Below are 15,703 nucleotides of genomic sequence, written 5' to 3' on the forward strand. Positions count from 1 at the left end.
GCAATTTTGCACTTACTGTAAGAAAAAGTGAATTATGTATAAAATAGTGTTAGCACAGCAAAATTATTTTGTTACACTTGGTTTTGAGGTGTTAAGTACATGGATTTACACGGAGTTAGGATTTGGATAATTCGCGGGTTTTCATTTTAATGGTATTTGCGTAAATTAGATAGAAAGGCAGGGCCATCAAAGTTCCTAATCAATGTAAGGAAGGGAGAAATTTTTGACTATGTGTACCGACAGGTTATTTTCACTTAAAACAGCAAGAAACTTTAAACCCATGTTAATATTTGGACATATTCTGATGCTAATAATAGCAAGCACTTCTATAGAAGGTGCAGCGAGCACTGTTCTGAGCAGATGTGCATCACCTGTGTAATCCTCCCCTCAACCTGACAAAGTAGGTATCATCACCATCACCACCATCATCATGGTCATTGTCTTTGTCATCACTATGTCACAGGCAAGGAGACCCATGCACACGGAATGTAAATTGTCTGCTCAAGACTGGGCAGCAAGCATGAAGGAGCCTGATATAAAGCCAGGCATTCTGGCCACCTCGCCTGCACCCTTCATGGTGGCTGTGCTCAACCTTTTGCCGGTAGAGCACCTTGGTGTAAGCACCTTCACCTCTGGTGTGTCTGCAGTGTTGGTGCACACTTCACCGTGCTGTGTGTAGACACTGTGATGTCTACTGTTGCTGGCCTCTAGTATCTTACTTCCTGAGAAAGACAATGCCATCGATCACACACAGACACAGTTGAGCTTTTGAAAAATGTAACTTTGCCCTGAAATGTTGAATGACTATTTTGGGTCATCTGTACTAAGTGCTTTCTGCTAAATGACATAGTCGCTCACCGGTGAGTGTTTGTTTCCATTTGTGTTTTCAAATTACAGGGTTTCATTTGTCCTGAGGCCATTCTCTACTGTAACGTTGAGTTTTAATTAAGCCTCCTAAAAATAGAAAATAGAACTGGATTAGCCATGGGTATTTTAAAAGTATTTTTCTCTTCTCTTTTGTTTCTGGTTTATTTTAGAACAAGAACACAGAAAAATAAATGACAGACCAAAGTATCATTTCTCTCTAAATATCACTTCCTTCTCTTTTCTTTTCCTTTCTTTCCTTTCCTCTCCTCTCCTCTCTTCTCCTCTCCTCTCCTCTCCTCTCTTCTCCCCTCCCCTCCCCTCCCCTCCCCTCTGTCCTTTCCTTTCCTTTCCTTTCCTTTCCTTTTTCCTTCCTTCCTTCCTTCTTTCCTTCCTTCCTTCCTTCCTTCCTTCCTTCCTTCCTGTGTGTGGCTTATTTAATTACACTAGTCATTTACTTTTATTTAGCCAAAAATTATATTATTTATTCACTTCTTGTGTTTTTTTTCAAGAGAATGTTCTCTGATGCTCACATCATTCTGATGTTCAAGTCATATCTTTTTTTGTTTGTTTGTTTTATTGTTGTTTTTGCTTTTATTTTTAATTTATTTTTATTTTTTACTTTTTAAAATATAATTTATTGTCAAGTTAGCTAAATACAGTGTATACAGTGTGCTCTTGGTTTTGGGAGTAGATTCTCATGAGTCATCAATTACATACAACACCCGGTGCTCATCCCAAAAAGTGCCCTCCTCAATGCCCATCACCCATTTTCCTCTCTCCCCCACCCTCCCCCCATTGGTTTGTGCTCTGTATTTCAGAGTCTTTTATGGTTTGCCTCCCTCTCTGTTTGAAACTATTTTTCCCCTTCCCTTCCTCCATGGTCTTCTGTTAACTTTCTCAAGTTCCAAGTTCAAGTCAGATCTTATTTCTTTGGTACTTAAAGGCAGATAATTCTCAGTCCAAAATTATCTTGTTACACTTTAAATTATGAGTTATATGGTTTATCAGTAAAGCGTACCTTACTGAGAACAGCTTAAAAGATAGTAAAGCTAGCAAAGGAATTTACTTAAAATTGTCTATTGTTTTTTAGGCTAGAAATGTATTTGTACACATGTATTTCCCATTTGCAAATCGATAGCCCATAACATTTCTAATTCAGATTACCTCTCAAATTTATATCTTTGCAATAATAATGACAACAAGAGTCCCTTAGTGTATGTCGAGTACTGTTCTAAGCATATTACAACCCTTAGCTCATTTCACCTCACAACCTGCCCGTGAGCAGTTGTTATATCCACAAGGTCAGAGGGGCTAAGTGACTTGCTCAGGTCACACTGCTAATAATGAGATATTACAGAGGCATAAAAATATTTTTTATCATCATCATTTTTATCATAAGGTTCTTTATTGGGAGGATACTATCTATGACTATCCCAACTGTCCCATGAGTGATGCATTAAACATGTCGCTCTGGTGTAGAGTCAGTAGTGGTAACTGACATGTGGAAGATCAAAGACCTGAAGTCAGTGCTGGAAATCAAGTTCCGCTATCTCTTCCTCTGCTCTTCCACACCTGTTTACATCTGGGGGGGGTCTCAGTGTTCTCAGGCAAAAGATGAAAACAAGGCCTTTCTAATCATGACAACACATGATTGCATATGAAAGACAATTATTATGGCTCCAAGTCTGAACACTAGCAGTCATTTCTTAAACAAAAGGCAAAAACTTTTGGTGTTGAGATAAAACATTCTTGATAGGAAAAAACAAACAAACAAAAAAAAACAGTCCAGGCAGGTCCAGTCTGATAGACATGATACAGATTTTCTGTGGTCTTAAATAATCAAAGAAAAGGCCTGAAGGTTTAGAATCTGTTGAGGCTTAATGTATTTCTGGGACCATTCATACTTCTTTAATATTATTTGTCTTGGGTGGGTATTTGGCAAGATTTATAAAGGAGAATATATGCATGTCAAACTTGAGGACTTGTGTTTTAGGCATTCTTGGCTCTTTTCTGCCTTTTTACCATCCGTGAAGCTTATTTTTTATTTTGTGTAGATCCAAAGTTCTATTGGGTATCCCATCCTTTCTGCTAGAAGAACATTCCATGTGGTACAAGTATGCTGGCAATAAATTCAGCTTTTGCTTTCCTGAAAAAGTCCTCATTTCATCTTTACTTTTGAAAAAGCATTTTAACTGGATATAGAACTCTGGGTTCACAGTGTTTTTTCTTCCTTTCAGTACATTAAAGATGTCACTCTACTGACTTCTGGCTCATGTGGCTTTTACTGAGAAATCCCCTGTAATCACTACCTTCATTTTTCTGTGTGTTATATCCTTTTTCTCTGGCTGCCTCCAAGATTTACTATTGTAGGACTGTGATTATGATGTATCTAGGTGTATGCTTTTGGAAATTATCCTGCTTGGGACTCTCTGAGATTCCCCTTCTTGTGGTGTGAAGTATGATATTATTTTTGAAAAATCTTGATGATTATCTTTTCAAGTACTTCTCCTCTTTATCTTTTTTCTTTTATTTCTGAGAGTCTAGCTATACCTATAGTTAAAAAAAAAAAAAAACCTGTTACTGTCCCCAAGGTCTTGAGAGCTCTTTTATCATTATTTGTTTTTCCCTCTTTATGTTTGAGTAATTTCTCTGGACTTCTGTTCAAGGCTACTGATTCTTTTCTTAGTTGTTTCAAGTCTACTGAAGAGCCTGTCAAAAACATTATTCATTTCTAATATTATGTTTGTTTTAATTCATGGCATTTCCACGACACCTTTTCTTACAGTTCCCATCTCTCTGGTAAAATTCCCTGTCTGGTCATGCACATTGTCTGCCCTTTCTGCTAGATTATCAAACACATTGGCCAAGTATTTGAAAGTCCCTATTAGAGACTTCTAACATCTATGTCATTTCTGAGTCAAGTTTTGTTAATTACACGGAGTTTCAGCAATGAAATTTTTTTCCTTGCTGTTTTTCTTTTTTTGGTGTGTGTGTGTGTGTGTGTGTGTGTGGTTCCTAATCATTTATTAAAGCTTCATGTGTACAGCCCAGTATACCATTTATATTCCAATAACCAAGGAAATTTTAGAAACCACACTTATAAAAGCAAAGCAATAGTCATTTATTTTACAGATCCAGATGGGACTTTAACACACAGTTGGTCCATAATACATGGTACTGTGACTGCCCTGAGTCCAAAAGACGATTACTGGCCCACCCAGCCTTACTATGAACAGGAGTCCCACAGCACCTGAACAGCAAGAATAAGAATTAAATGTAGACCATCCAACTGTCCTATTGGTCCAGGCTCTGGCAGGTCTGGTCATCCTGTTTTCGTTATTCTGGATGAGTGAACAAGTGAACTACTCGTGAGAAGACTGCTAGGGAGATCTTTTAAAGTGGTCCTCAAACCTTCTCAGCCACAAAAATAAAAACAAAGAATGGATTACAGAGAAAATATAATCTAGAGCAGACAGACATAAAAGTTATCTAGCATCAAAAATAAAAACAGAAATACAGTGGAGAGATGCCATTAAAAACACAAGAGTAAAACAAGATTTATTAAATGTTTATTTGTTAATTAAATAAATGATGCTTGGTCCATTGGTTAGTTCTTTGAGAGAAAGCTGAATAAACACATGAATTCAGAATCTTCTTTAATACTGCATCCAGGTGGCCACTATCAATTAACCAGAGTTAACATTTAACTGAAAAGAATTGATCATCCCTTATACAGTATCCTACTTCTAAAAGACTAGAAAAATAATCAACATTCTCAAGGACTTCCATGTACAAAGATAGAGGATAATTTTGACATACGGTCTTTGGACTGTTAAAGACTTTCCTTTTTAAAAATTTTAATTATTTAATTCTTTTTATTGATGAATAATTGACATATGACATTACATTAGTTTCAGGTGTACAATGTAATGATTTGATATTTGTATATATTGCCGAGCAATCATTGCAATAAGTCTAGGTAACATCCATCACCATACATGGTTATAATTCCTTTTTCTTGGGATGTGAACTTTTAAGGTCTTTTTAAGATCTCTTAGCCGCTTTCAAATATGTAATACAATATTATTAACTATAGTCACCATGCTATTTGATACCTCCCAGGACTTATTCATTTTATAACTTGAAGTTTGTACCCTCTGGCAATCACCAATCTGATCTATGTACCCCTGAGTTCCATTTTTTCTTTTTTTTATTTTAGACCCCACGTATAAGTGAGTTCAGACAGTATTTGTCTTTGTCTGACTTAATGCACTTAGCATAATGCCTTCAAGGTCCATCTATATTGTTGCAAATGTCAAGACTGTATTTTTATGGCTTTAAAATATTCTATTGTGTGTGTGTATATATACATATATATATATATATATATATATATATATGCACATATATATATAAATATATATATCAAGTTGTCTTTAACCATTCATTCTAAGAACTAAAATTACTAAACAAACCACTAAGGAACAGATTAATAAATGTGAATGAAATTACAGAAAAATTTTAGATGTCTCCATAGCAAAAAAAAAAAAAAAAATCCTCTAGCTAACAGTAAGAAAATGAGTTTATCTATATATAAGATTTTTGAACAAATATGACATGAGAGAATTATGTATACTGAACAGTGAACTCGATCCCAACTATCACATCTCCAGCACAAGCTTGGGGCAAGTTCTGTAGTCATTATTCATGGTAAAGATGAGACCTTAGTTCCTTCATCTCTAAAATGAAGATGTTAATAATTGTCACCCCACAGGATGATGATTTTCAATGACTTCCTTTTGCATCATCGCCCTATAGTAAACACTGTACCATAGTGAGTGTTTGCCACTATTAATATTGTTTCTGACTAAAGCAGTGCACTTATTCACTAAATACTTAGAACTAGTTAATACGTATTGTCATAAAAATAATATATAATCACTGAAGACTATTTACCTAAGAAGTTTAAACAAAGTTATTCATAATCATAGATAAGCCCTTTAGGAATTTTTCCTTCTAATTATATGTATGCATTCTCTTTAGTATAACTATGGATTGTATTGCATAAGTTGTTCTGTTCTGCTTTATTATTTACTATTTATTTTAAACAGCATGTTCCCCTGTATCACTAAAGGTCTTAAAAAATCTGGGTTTTTGCTGTTTATCCATTTCCTTTGAGGACGCTTTGCCAGTTTGTTTATTTTTACTACAATAATCCAACAAAGAGCACTATTGTGTAAATGCATCTCTGGTTATTTCCAAGAAGAGTCAAGATATTGAAAACATATTTGTTTGAGTGGAGAGATGGGTGAATGGATGAACTGAAACATGGATGAATGTGTGAATGTTAACCACTGGCATGTAAATGTTTGCATAAGACACAAAGCTCCAAGAATATCCATTGACAAGTGAGACAAAAGTCAGTTTTTTTTTCATGAAAAGGTCTTGAGAATATTTATGCGTTGAATAAAACTACTTAGGGAGTTGAGATCCTAAGCCCAAGATGGAAAGAATATGACTGAGAGAAGCAGACCTCCAGGGAGACCAGAGAATCAGATACAGAACAGAAGTAGAAGGCCAGTGTCTCAGGAGTCACCACATCCTTTGCAAATGGAGAGGAGGAGGCAAGATTGCAAGGTTGTGTGTTGATGTGACATGATCTGTGGAAGCAGAAAGTTAGGAGGGTTCTGAGGCTCCAGTGGGGTCTCTAGGTAAAGTCAGGATGATTTTTTCAAAATGGAGGGGGAAAGGAGTTGGTATTAAAGTGTGGGCAGATAGCAAAAGTCCACAGGAGCCTAGTTACTACAGAATATGAGAAGACACTGGCAAGGGCCACCCAGAGAGCTGGCCAAGCAGCTCTGCAGTGCTGCTTGATCCTGGAGGCCTCACAATGCCAGATGGAGGGGGGGAAGTCATGACTCAGCTTTGCTAGAAGGAAGGCATAGAAGGACAGGTCAAAGAAGGGAACCACCCGAGTGTCTTGGCAGGAATGTGAATGTTGTGACAACCCAGAATCAGGGCTTGATATCAGCACAGTGGAGGCAAGGCCGAGGGAACATATAGATTGGCAGAGTCCAAAGGATCAACTCCTCTGGGTTTCACTGCATCTCAGACAGAGCTCATAAGAGAAAGCAGGAGTGATGGGAGATCATGGTCAAGGAATTCCTGGAGTAGAGGAGTTTAAGATTTCAGAAGTAGGTAAATTTAGGCACAAGTCTAAGATACGGTCCTAGGACTGAGCACCTGAAGGATGTGCCATTGGGTTGAGAAGCTGAAAGTCATCTGGTCAAACCCAATGGACACTTAAGTCATCCAGAATAGAGATGAGTCTTAGAGTACAAACGGAGACAAGCATCTGGTGAGAATGTTTTCTAGGAACATGAGCCAATGATTTAAACTGGATACATGGTCAAGAAAAGGAAGGCCAGAAGGTGGTAGACAGGATGACAGAATCTTCATCGACACAAGAACACCTGGCCCTCGGAAGGGAGTAGAACGGGATAAACAGGATTGCCATCAACAAAGGAGGGGAGGAGAGCCTGTTAAGCAAAGGCTGCGCCATGAGTAGAGTCAGAGTTCCTAGACCATGGTGAACAAGAGAAGAATGGACAGCAGTGAGTCCATGTGGCCAAGATGTAGTCAAGCACTCAGCATTTAATGGCAGGACTCTTGTACCAGCGAGGCGTATAGTCATGAGTAATGGAAAGTGTGTTTCAGTTGTCAAAGTAAGTGAATAAAATGCATTTTATGGGGTGTTATTTTTAGTTTTATAAGGCCAGATGTTCCAGCTGTGCAGTGCCTTATGTGCCTGCATTTCCTGGAAGCGTCACAGTCTCCATTTTCCTTACAGTCTGGAAACACCAAGTTTGGCCTCTGTTATCCAGAGTCAACCCTCCCATAACCTCACTTATTTGAATGCTGGAAAAGGAAACAGAGGGGACATGATGGGCTTCGGAGTGGCCAAAACAGATGTCACAAAGCCCAGGAACTTTAGCCACTGAACATCAGTCACAGCTCATTGGATTTTAAGGCAAAACTTTAACAAAGAACAGTTTTCTGGGTTTTTAACCCAGAAGTGTAGGTTCTGATGCTAAACTTGAAGAGCAGATAGGGAATAATAAATCCAAAGGATCAGCTCTCAAAGAGGCCAAGCAGAAGAAACACGAGAGGCTGCCTCATTCTGGGGCCGTCAGGAGCAGCTAGGACAGGAAGAAATGTGTGGTTTGTGGCCATGATTCTGTTATTACCATAAAACTCTGTTACAATAAACAGTCCATTTCACCTGAATTGAGGGCCTCCAAGGTAGGGCCCCCTCCTCCCTCCCTGGCTGTCACCTTCCTTGAGTGCTCCTGTGTCCCTCCCATGGGGTCCAGGAGCTGAGCCATCACCCTATAGTCTTCTTATCTTGTGAGCCAGCTGCAAACGGAGAGCCCCTTTTCTTTTCAAGAGTTTTTGTACCAGGGTTTTGAGCCAGAAAAAGATAGAGAGAGAGAGAGAGAGAGACAGAGACAGAGAAGAGAGAAAACAGATACATGGGAAAGTTTCAAAGAACGAGAAGTTCTCTAAGCAGTCATGCTACGGTCAATAAATATTTGTTGGGTGGATTAATGATCTGTTTAGGATGAACTCAGACCTCAGCCAAGCTCTCACTGCCCTTCCCCCAGGCCAGGGGTCTCAGCTGTCCTCTGGAAGTCAGAGTGTTTTATTTCCATCAGATGCTTTTGGATATTCGGGACGGAGGGACAGAGCATCAGCTGGAGCACAGACTCCTGAAATAAGCCTGGGGCCCTGAGGTTTTTCCACATTTGAATCTGCCACACAGCGCTCCTCCCCTTGGCTCCTCCCTAGGCGCCTTTCCTCCAGCCCATTCTTCCAAAGACTCGTTTGTAATGGCAGATCAGTCCATCTCTGGACTGGCTCCTGCAGTGAAAGAATCATTTGCTGACCCAGAGAATTCCTGGTGAGTCTGCTGACTTGGTCCATTCTCCTTATTCCCTGGTACTAAGGAATCAAATAATTATTATATATATTTTACAAAAAAATATTAAGACCATTAATGTTTTATAAGCCGTGGTGGTGAACATCATGGTCTTCATTGTGAAAAGTGGACTTTTGGGGCCACTGTGTCCCAGCTCCACATGGACTCGATGAATGATGACAATAGGTCTCTCCCTTCATCTCAGACCACTCAGGGCTCTGAGTCGCTCACCATCTTCTCTCCTCAGTGTGTGCAGAGGTGTGTGTGTGGCTAGTGGTGATAAAGGGATTCCTGGAGAATGAGAATGAGTTCTCAGCTTGAAATAAAATCTGCACAGAGAGACAGGGTAGAATCTTCTGGAAGTCAACAGAGTGGTCCAGAGTAGTGCTCTCTAAGAGTACAAAGACTGACTTTAGAAATGAGAAAACTTCCACTTTGGTTCAATTCCCCAGTCACTGTGCACAAATCATGAGCCAGATGTAGGCTACCTGCTAGAGATACAGAGAAGAAAATTCAGTCCTTAAATTTGCAAACCTCACAGTCCAGAGGGGTGAAATGGAAGCGGGAAACCGTTCAGATGCAGTGAATGAAGGGCATAGGGTGAGGTCTGGATCTCTGATGTGGACAACTTAGTGAGGGGTGATGCCTTGTCTGAGCCAGCAAACATAACAGAAGTGGGTTGGAGGAAAAGATAGCAGGTCCAGTGTCGAGACTTACCGTGATTCTTCTCTGAGCCAGGACCGTGTTAGCATTAGAGATAATCATAGCATCCAGTCCAGTGGAACACAAGGAGTCTTGCACAACAAAGCATGGCAGGAGACTCGCAGCTTGGGTTTTCATGGATTCATTCACCCTGTGACCAGCAGGACGTACATACAATGAGGACAGACCCAGATCCTGCAGCAATGGATGGAGAAAGATGCGATAAATCTGCTGGAGAAGGGGGTGGGGGTGGGTAGCTGGGGGTAAAGAGGAAAGTTGTTTTGCACACAGGTTGGTGGGGGGACGAGCAGGGCACAGAAAGTTGCCCTTTTCAGGAGTGGTGGCCTGGCCTGCAGGGAAAGGGCAGAGAGAGGCCCCCAGCCCCTAAGCCTAGTTCCTCCTCTCCGTGAGTTTTTAAAAGTGATTCTAGAAAGAGTGGGATCAACACATTTAACGGCCTGGTGCACCTTGGCCTCTTCTCAAGGGTGCTTTGGAAGAAAATCTGTTCTTCCTTTTGGGCCACTGGGGCATCCACCAGAGAGCCAAAGCAGAACAGAGCCCCTGGCCACCTTCAGGATCCCAGAATACTTTACTGTCTGGTGAGAGATGACGCTTTTCCAGGAAGGCTAATTCTTGTACTCTCCTAAAGGTCCACAGAACCAGAATGCAAGCTATTAGCTCCCTAAAACCCCCCTAAAATGAAAAACCTGTATTTCTCAACATTTTAATGAAATGCATTTTATTTTTTTAAGTTTATTTATTCTGGGAGGGGAGGGGGGCAGAGAGAGAGCAGGGGAAGGGCAGAGGGAGAGGGAAAGAGAGAGAATCCCAAGCAGGCTTCGCACTGTCAGCTTGGAGTCTGATGCAGGGCCGGAACTCACGAACTCATGAGATCATGACCTGAGCCGAAATCCAGAGTGAGACGCTTAGCTGACTGAGCCACCCAAGTACCCCTAAAATGTATTTTACAGCTGAAATCTTGACTACTTAAAACTCTGGTCTGGCTAACCAGGTGGCAAGTTTCTATGCCATTGTTGCTGTCATTGTTTCCAAGCAACATTATAGACTGCATGCTGGGACTGTAGAGTTCATTTTGAATCGTAACGGCACATGAGGCTTCTTTAAAACTGATTTTTGTGTAGAATCAGAACAGATGCAAATTATTTTTCCTGCCATTGACAGATCTGTTGCTTAAAGAAATCCTGTTTTTCGAATGTTTCAATCATATTATCTCCTTCAAGGTATTCTCTTCATTTGTTGCCTTTAATTCTTTCACATCATGTCACGTATCTTTCCTTTTGACATTTCACAACAGTAACACGGCAGCTGGGCCATGCCACATTACTGCAGCCTTAGTGTATGGAGGGTTTTATTTGATTTTAGACTTCCAGATAACAAGTGTGGGTGTTGGGGCACCCAGGTGGCTCAGTCGGTTGAGCGTCCAACTTTGGCTCAGGTCATGATCTCCCAGTTTGGGAGTTCGAGCCCCACGTCAGGCTCTGTGCGGACAGCTCAGAGCCTGGAGCCTGCTTCGAATTCTGCGTCTCCCTCTCTCTCTGCCCCTCCCCTGCTCATGCTCTGTCTCTCTCTGTCTCTCAATAATAAATAAACGTTAAAAAATAAATTAAAAAAACAAGCATGGGTGCTGATTGCAATGAATAAGAAGCCCTATTTCTCTGTGTACCACCAGCGTGAATTTTGATCATGTGATGATTTCAAATTTGTTAATTCCTTATAGTCAATGATCAGTTCCTGTGGGGCAGGGGGAGGGCACAGCATTTTGCATGGAGCAGCATGGAGACTGGGTCTTGCCCTCGCCATATGAGGGGAGCCTGTGGTACGTGACTCACATCTAACACATAGAAGTTGGTGACTGTCTGGTGTAAGGTTGACCAATTGATACTTTCATCCATTTAGTTCAGCAAATTTGCATCAAGTAGCTACTATATGCCAGGCACTGAGCTACACGTGGAGTAGTTAGTGATGAGTAGTTACACACACCTTCTTTGGGGAGACAGATGATAAGCCCACTTAGGAAACACAATGGCGAGTTCAATGAAAAGTATAGATGAGGTAGTGGTAGGGCAGAATACGAGTATGTGCGTGTGTTCGTGTGTGTGTGTGTGTGTGTGTGTGTGTGTGTGCTATCAAGTGTTAGGAGAACGCTTTAGCTAGGGTGGCCTGGGAACATGTCTCTGAAGAGGTGAGGTTTCAGCTGAGACCTGATGCAGGAAAGAGAGGCACATGAAGAGCATTTCAGGCAGTGGTGATGCACATAGAAAGTTCTGGAAGTACAGGAGTCCTGGGGGCGGGGGGGGGGTACAAAGACTGGTGGAACAGAAAGGAGGCCAATGTGACCGAAGCAAAGTGAACAAGGGAGTGAGAAAATGGAGGGGGTACAGATCAAAGAAAAGAGTTAAGAGCACTGGGGTGTCATTAAAGGAATTTTTTAAACATTTTTCAAAATACGAGAATAATTTTAGATTTGCAGACAAGTTGTAAAGATAGTACAGAGATTTCCTGTATACTCTGAACCTATTTTCCTCTGTTGTTAATCTCCTACATTTGTGGGATGCATTTGTTCGTAACTAATTAACCGATAACAATACATTTTTGTCATAGTTTGCAATTTGTGTTTTTTGAGTGCTTCCTTTCTTTCTAGCACTATAAGGTGCTCCAGACCCACCTGGTACATTTCCTGCCCCAGCCCTACCACCACCAGTCATTTCCTCAAGGGTCCTCATTCCTTTTATTGGAGAAGGGTGGTAGAAACCAAGATCTGGGTGCCAGGTGTGCTCATTGCCATGGGGTGCCTCTGCTCTGAACTCTCAGTAGAAAGAACTTAGAAATGTCTGTGTGTGAAGGGCACCTGGGTGGCTTGTTAAGCGTCTGACTTCGGCTCAGGTCATGATCTCGCGGTCCATGAGCTCGAGCCCTGCATCGGGCTCTGTGCCCGGAGCCTGCTTCGGATTCTCTGTCTCCTTCTCTCTGCCCCTCCCTCGCTCTCATTCTGTCTCTCTCTTACAAAAATAAACATTAAAAAAATAATTTAAATAGAAGATATGTCTCTGTGTGTGCTAACCCAGATATCTGCAATTGCCTCTGTGTTTATCCGTATGTAGCCGTATCAGGATAGATGCAGATCAGTGTTTCCAACCCTGATGCTGTATCATGCATACACTCTCTCTCCATACCGCAGCTTATCTCTAACCTCCTACTCCAAGAGGCAGGGACCCAGTCCTCACCACTTGCTGCCCATTTCTGTGACTGTCCTATTCCAGCAGGCATATACTGGTTTCCGAGTTGTTAGCCCCTATGTCCCCAAGAAACAGCTTCACCAGCTATAGCACGGTGCCCGTGTACAGCTCCTTTTGCCTCTAGCCTTACAGACTCCACTCATTTCCTAAGTTTCTCAGGTCAGCCCCTCTTTTCCCCTTCCACCCTCAGTGGCGTGGTTTCCTGCATCTGTGAGAGAGTCACGTTCTTTGGTCATAGTCCGTGTTCCATCCTGGGACCCCCCGGCCTCCGTCAAGGCTTTCTCTGTCTCATTTACCTTTCTCGAGCTCCCTCTGATTTCTGAATGGGAACCGAGCTGCAGGGAGTTGAGCTGGGGCAGGAAGACACAGACGGGCCAACACAGCCTGCAGGTGAGGGAGGACAGGGTTTGGACCTGGGTGACTGCTTTGGAGATGAAAACATGTACATGAGCTCAATTGTGGGCATAGGTGGATAGATTTGAGGTTAGTTTTTGCAGTAAGTGTTAAGATGTCCCAGAGGGAACTAGACCTCCCCATTCCATTTTGTCCTGAAACCAGCCTCAGCCTCCTCCCTCCCAGCCCTGAGTCCAGCGTTAGGCCTGGTAGGAAGCTTTAAGGGTGACTCATCATACCCCCGGGGAATCGTGCTCACTAGCAAAAACGCTTTATTATTCACGTGGATAACGTCTCTCAGTGCGGTTGAGTCAGGCCGTCCGATCATCATACACATAGTTGCCGGGCTGTTTTAAAGAGTTATGAGTGTGAGAAGGACGTCGCTCACCTCCGCCATCTGCTCAGCACCAGGAACAGCTGAACGAGGTCTGGCAAAGGGGACAGTATATACATTTTCTGCCCCTTTGATAGATTTGTTTGGGGAACATGTTCTAGTGATTAATGAGCCATTTCCTTACTGATACACAACACGTGTCCCCATTAACAAATAAATGATTCCAGGGCAGGCTTGGCGGAGCCCTGCCTTGACCATATCTCAGGATGCAGCCGGAGGGGGCGGGCCAGGAGGGGCTGGTGTCTGGGAGGAGGTCATGACCCGGGGTGGACAGGCCTGGAGAAATACCTTTCTTTGCAGGCTGGTGGACGTGGTGAGCATGGTGGGGGACCCAGGGAACCCACAGAGGGGCAGGTTGGGGCACCCAGGCTGCAGGATGCAAAGTTCCCTCCTGTCCATTCCGATATCACTCCTTCTGATAGTTCCTGCAAACATGAGCTCCTGCCTGAAGGATGCATCACTCTCCCTCCGACTCGTGCTAGCACATCTCATGTCACACCTGCTCAGTGCCTTTACCAGGGCTGTGATGAGCCCCATGCAGAGTCCGGGCACTCTCTCCCAGGACTTCGGACAATGAGATAGAGAGCCAACAACCCAGAGTATACTTGTCACCCCAGCCCCCAGAAGGATTCCCTTAAAGCAGCCATTGTGAGGTCCAGTATCCCTGGGACGATCCCCAAAGAAGCCTCTCTCATGTGAGGTTCCCAGCTCAGAGCGATCTGCCAGGGCTCGCTCCCCACGAAAGGGGTCAGTGAGCCAGATCAGGGCCCCGCCCAGCTCGGGTTTATTAATCTCAGGGTCTGCAGAGTCTCAAGGACCACCTCCCAACCCTGCATCTAATGCAGGTTCCCAAGACTGGGAGAGATGCAGCCCCCTCCCTACGGAAGGCAGAGGAGCAGTTTCCAAGGTCCCAGAGACCCAAGCAGCTTGGCCATGTCCACTTCTGAGCACGCTTTCTCCAACCCTGCCTCTGCTCTCGTTTTCCCCTGGCTCTTTCCTTTTCTCTGCCTGGTGCCCCTTTGCATTCTGCAGCTCTCAGCTCACATGTCACCTTGTCTAAGAAAACATGCTAGTTAGGAGAGACATCCTCCTCTCAGCTCCTATAATGTGCCATGCCCGTCCTAAACACAGGATTCTCGTATTGTCTCGGGAGTAGCATTCTTAGTAACTTCCTCATTCTCTGGAGTGTGGGATTCTTAAGTCACAGATGAGGTCTTCATATTCCTGGAACCTCCGAAAAGTACACACTCAACAAGTGCCCGCGGAAGGAAGATTCAGATGAAGGAATGAGCCCGATCACTTCATAGGGTCTTTTTCTTCTTCCGGGTGGAGAGACCCCCACCCTGTAGTTCACAAAGAATTAAGACCGATCATGGAATGACTCCTTCCCGGGGATACTTTAAAGCACAAAGAAAGGGAACTGGAATTTGTTAAGTACTTTCCAATGCTTCTCAAATTGTGGATTGTGAAATCAGTTTAGAAGGTGGTGGCCAGCATTTGTTGAACGGAACGGAACGGAACGTAGTATAGGATGAAGTACAATGGTAAGGGAAATCATACCCACATGGTAAGGATAAGTGTTGTTTAATTCCATTTAAATTACAGCATTAACCACACACACACAGACAGACAGGAATGCCTGTAGTTTGGGGGAATCTGTCCTACATTTGTGGCTTCAGTCTTGGCCTTCAGAAGGCCAGTTAGCTGTATGCCTATTTCACCTCAGTTCTGGCTTCCCCAATCCTATGTGGATCAAGGATTGTGTGATCGTGTAGTATAGGTTATTATACTATCTAATCAGTTTAACAAAACAATAACTTGGACAAAGAGATGACATTCAGATTTGTTATCAGCATATGAATATTTGTTTCCAAACCTAGATAGCCATTCCAGATATAACCAGGAATAAAAATCTCCTTGTCTACTTTATATTTTAAAATTCCACCAATCCGTGGAAACATAAGTGCGTATTCAATATTGCATGAGCAGAATGCTACTATTAATAATAATATGAATTCTATTTTATATCAAATATCATTACAATTTTTCATATACTTAAACAAGAACAAATATTGGTAGATACTGAAGAGAGGGGCCATGTGTTAGGTGGTG

The 15,703-nt window shown here is 42.4% G+C and overlaps 1 long non-coding RNA gene across 1 annotated transcript in view; it reads left to right on the forward strand.

Moving 5' to 3' along the window:
* The first annotated feature begins 425 nt into the window (after positions 1 to 425).
* The window catches only part of LOC122228452, a 36,812-nt gene continuing 21,534 nt past the window's right edge, over positions 426 to 15,703 (forward strand). Inside the window, exons 1-2 of the long non-coding RNA XR_006206602.1 lie at positions 426 to 860; positions 5,642 to 5,701. This is a non-coding gene — a long non-coding RNA (uncharacterized LOC122228452). The remainder of the gene's footprint in view (positions 861 to 5,641; positions 5,702 to 15,703) is intronic.

This window comes from Panthera leo, chromosome C1 (genome assembly GCF_018350215.1).
Source record: "Panthera leo isolate Ple1 chromosome C1, P.leo_Ple1_pat1.1, whole genome shotgun sequence".
Lineage (NCBI taxonomy): Eukaryota > Metazoa > Chordata > Mammalia > Carnivora > Felidae > Panthera > Panthera leo.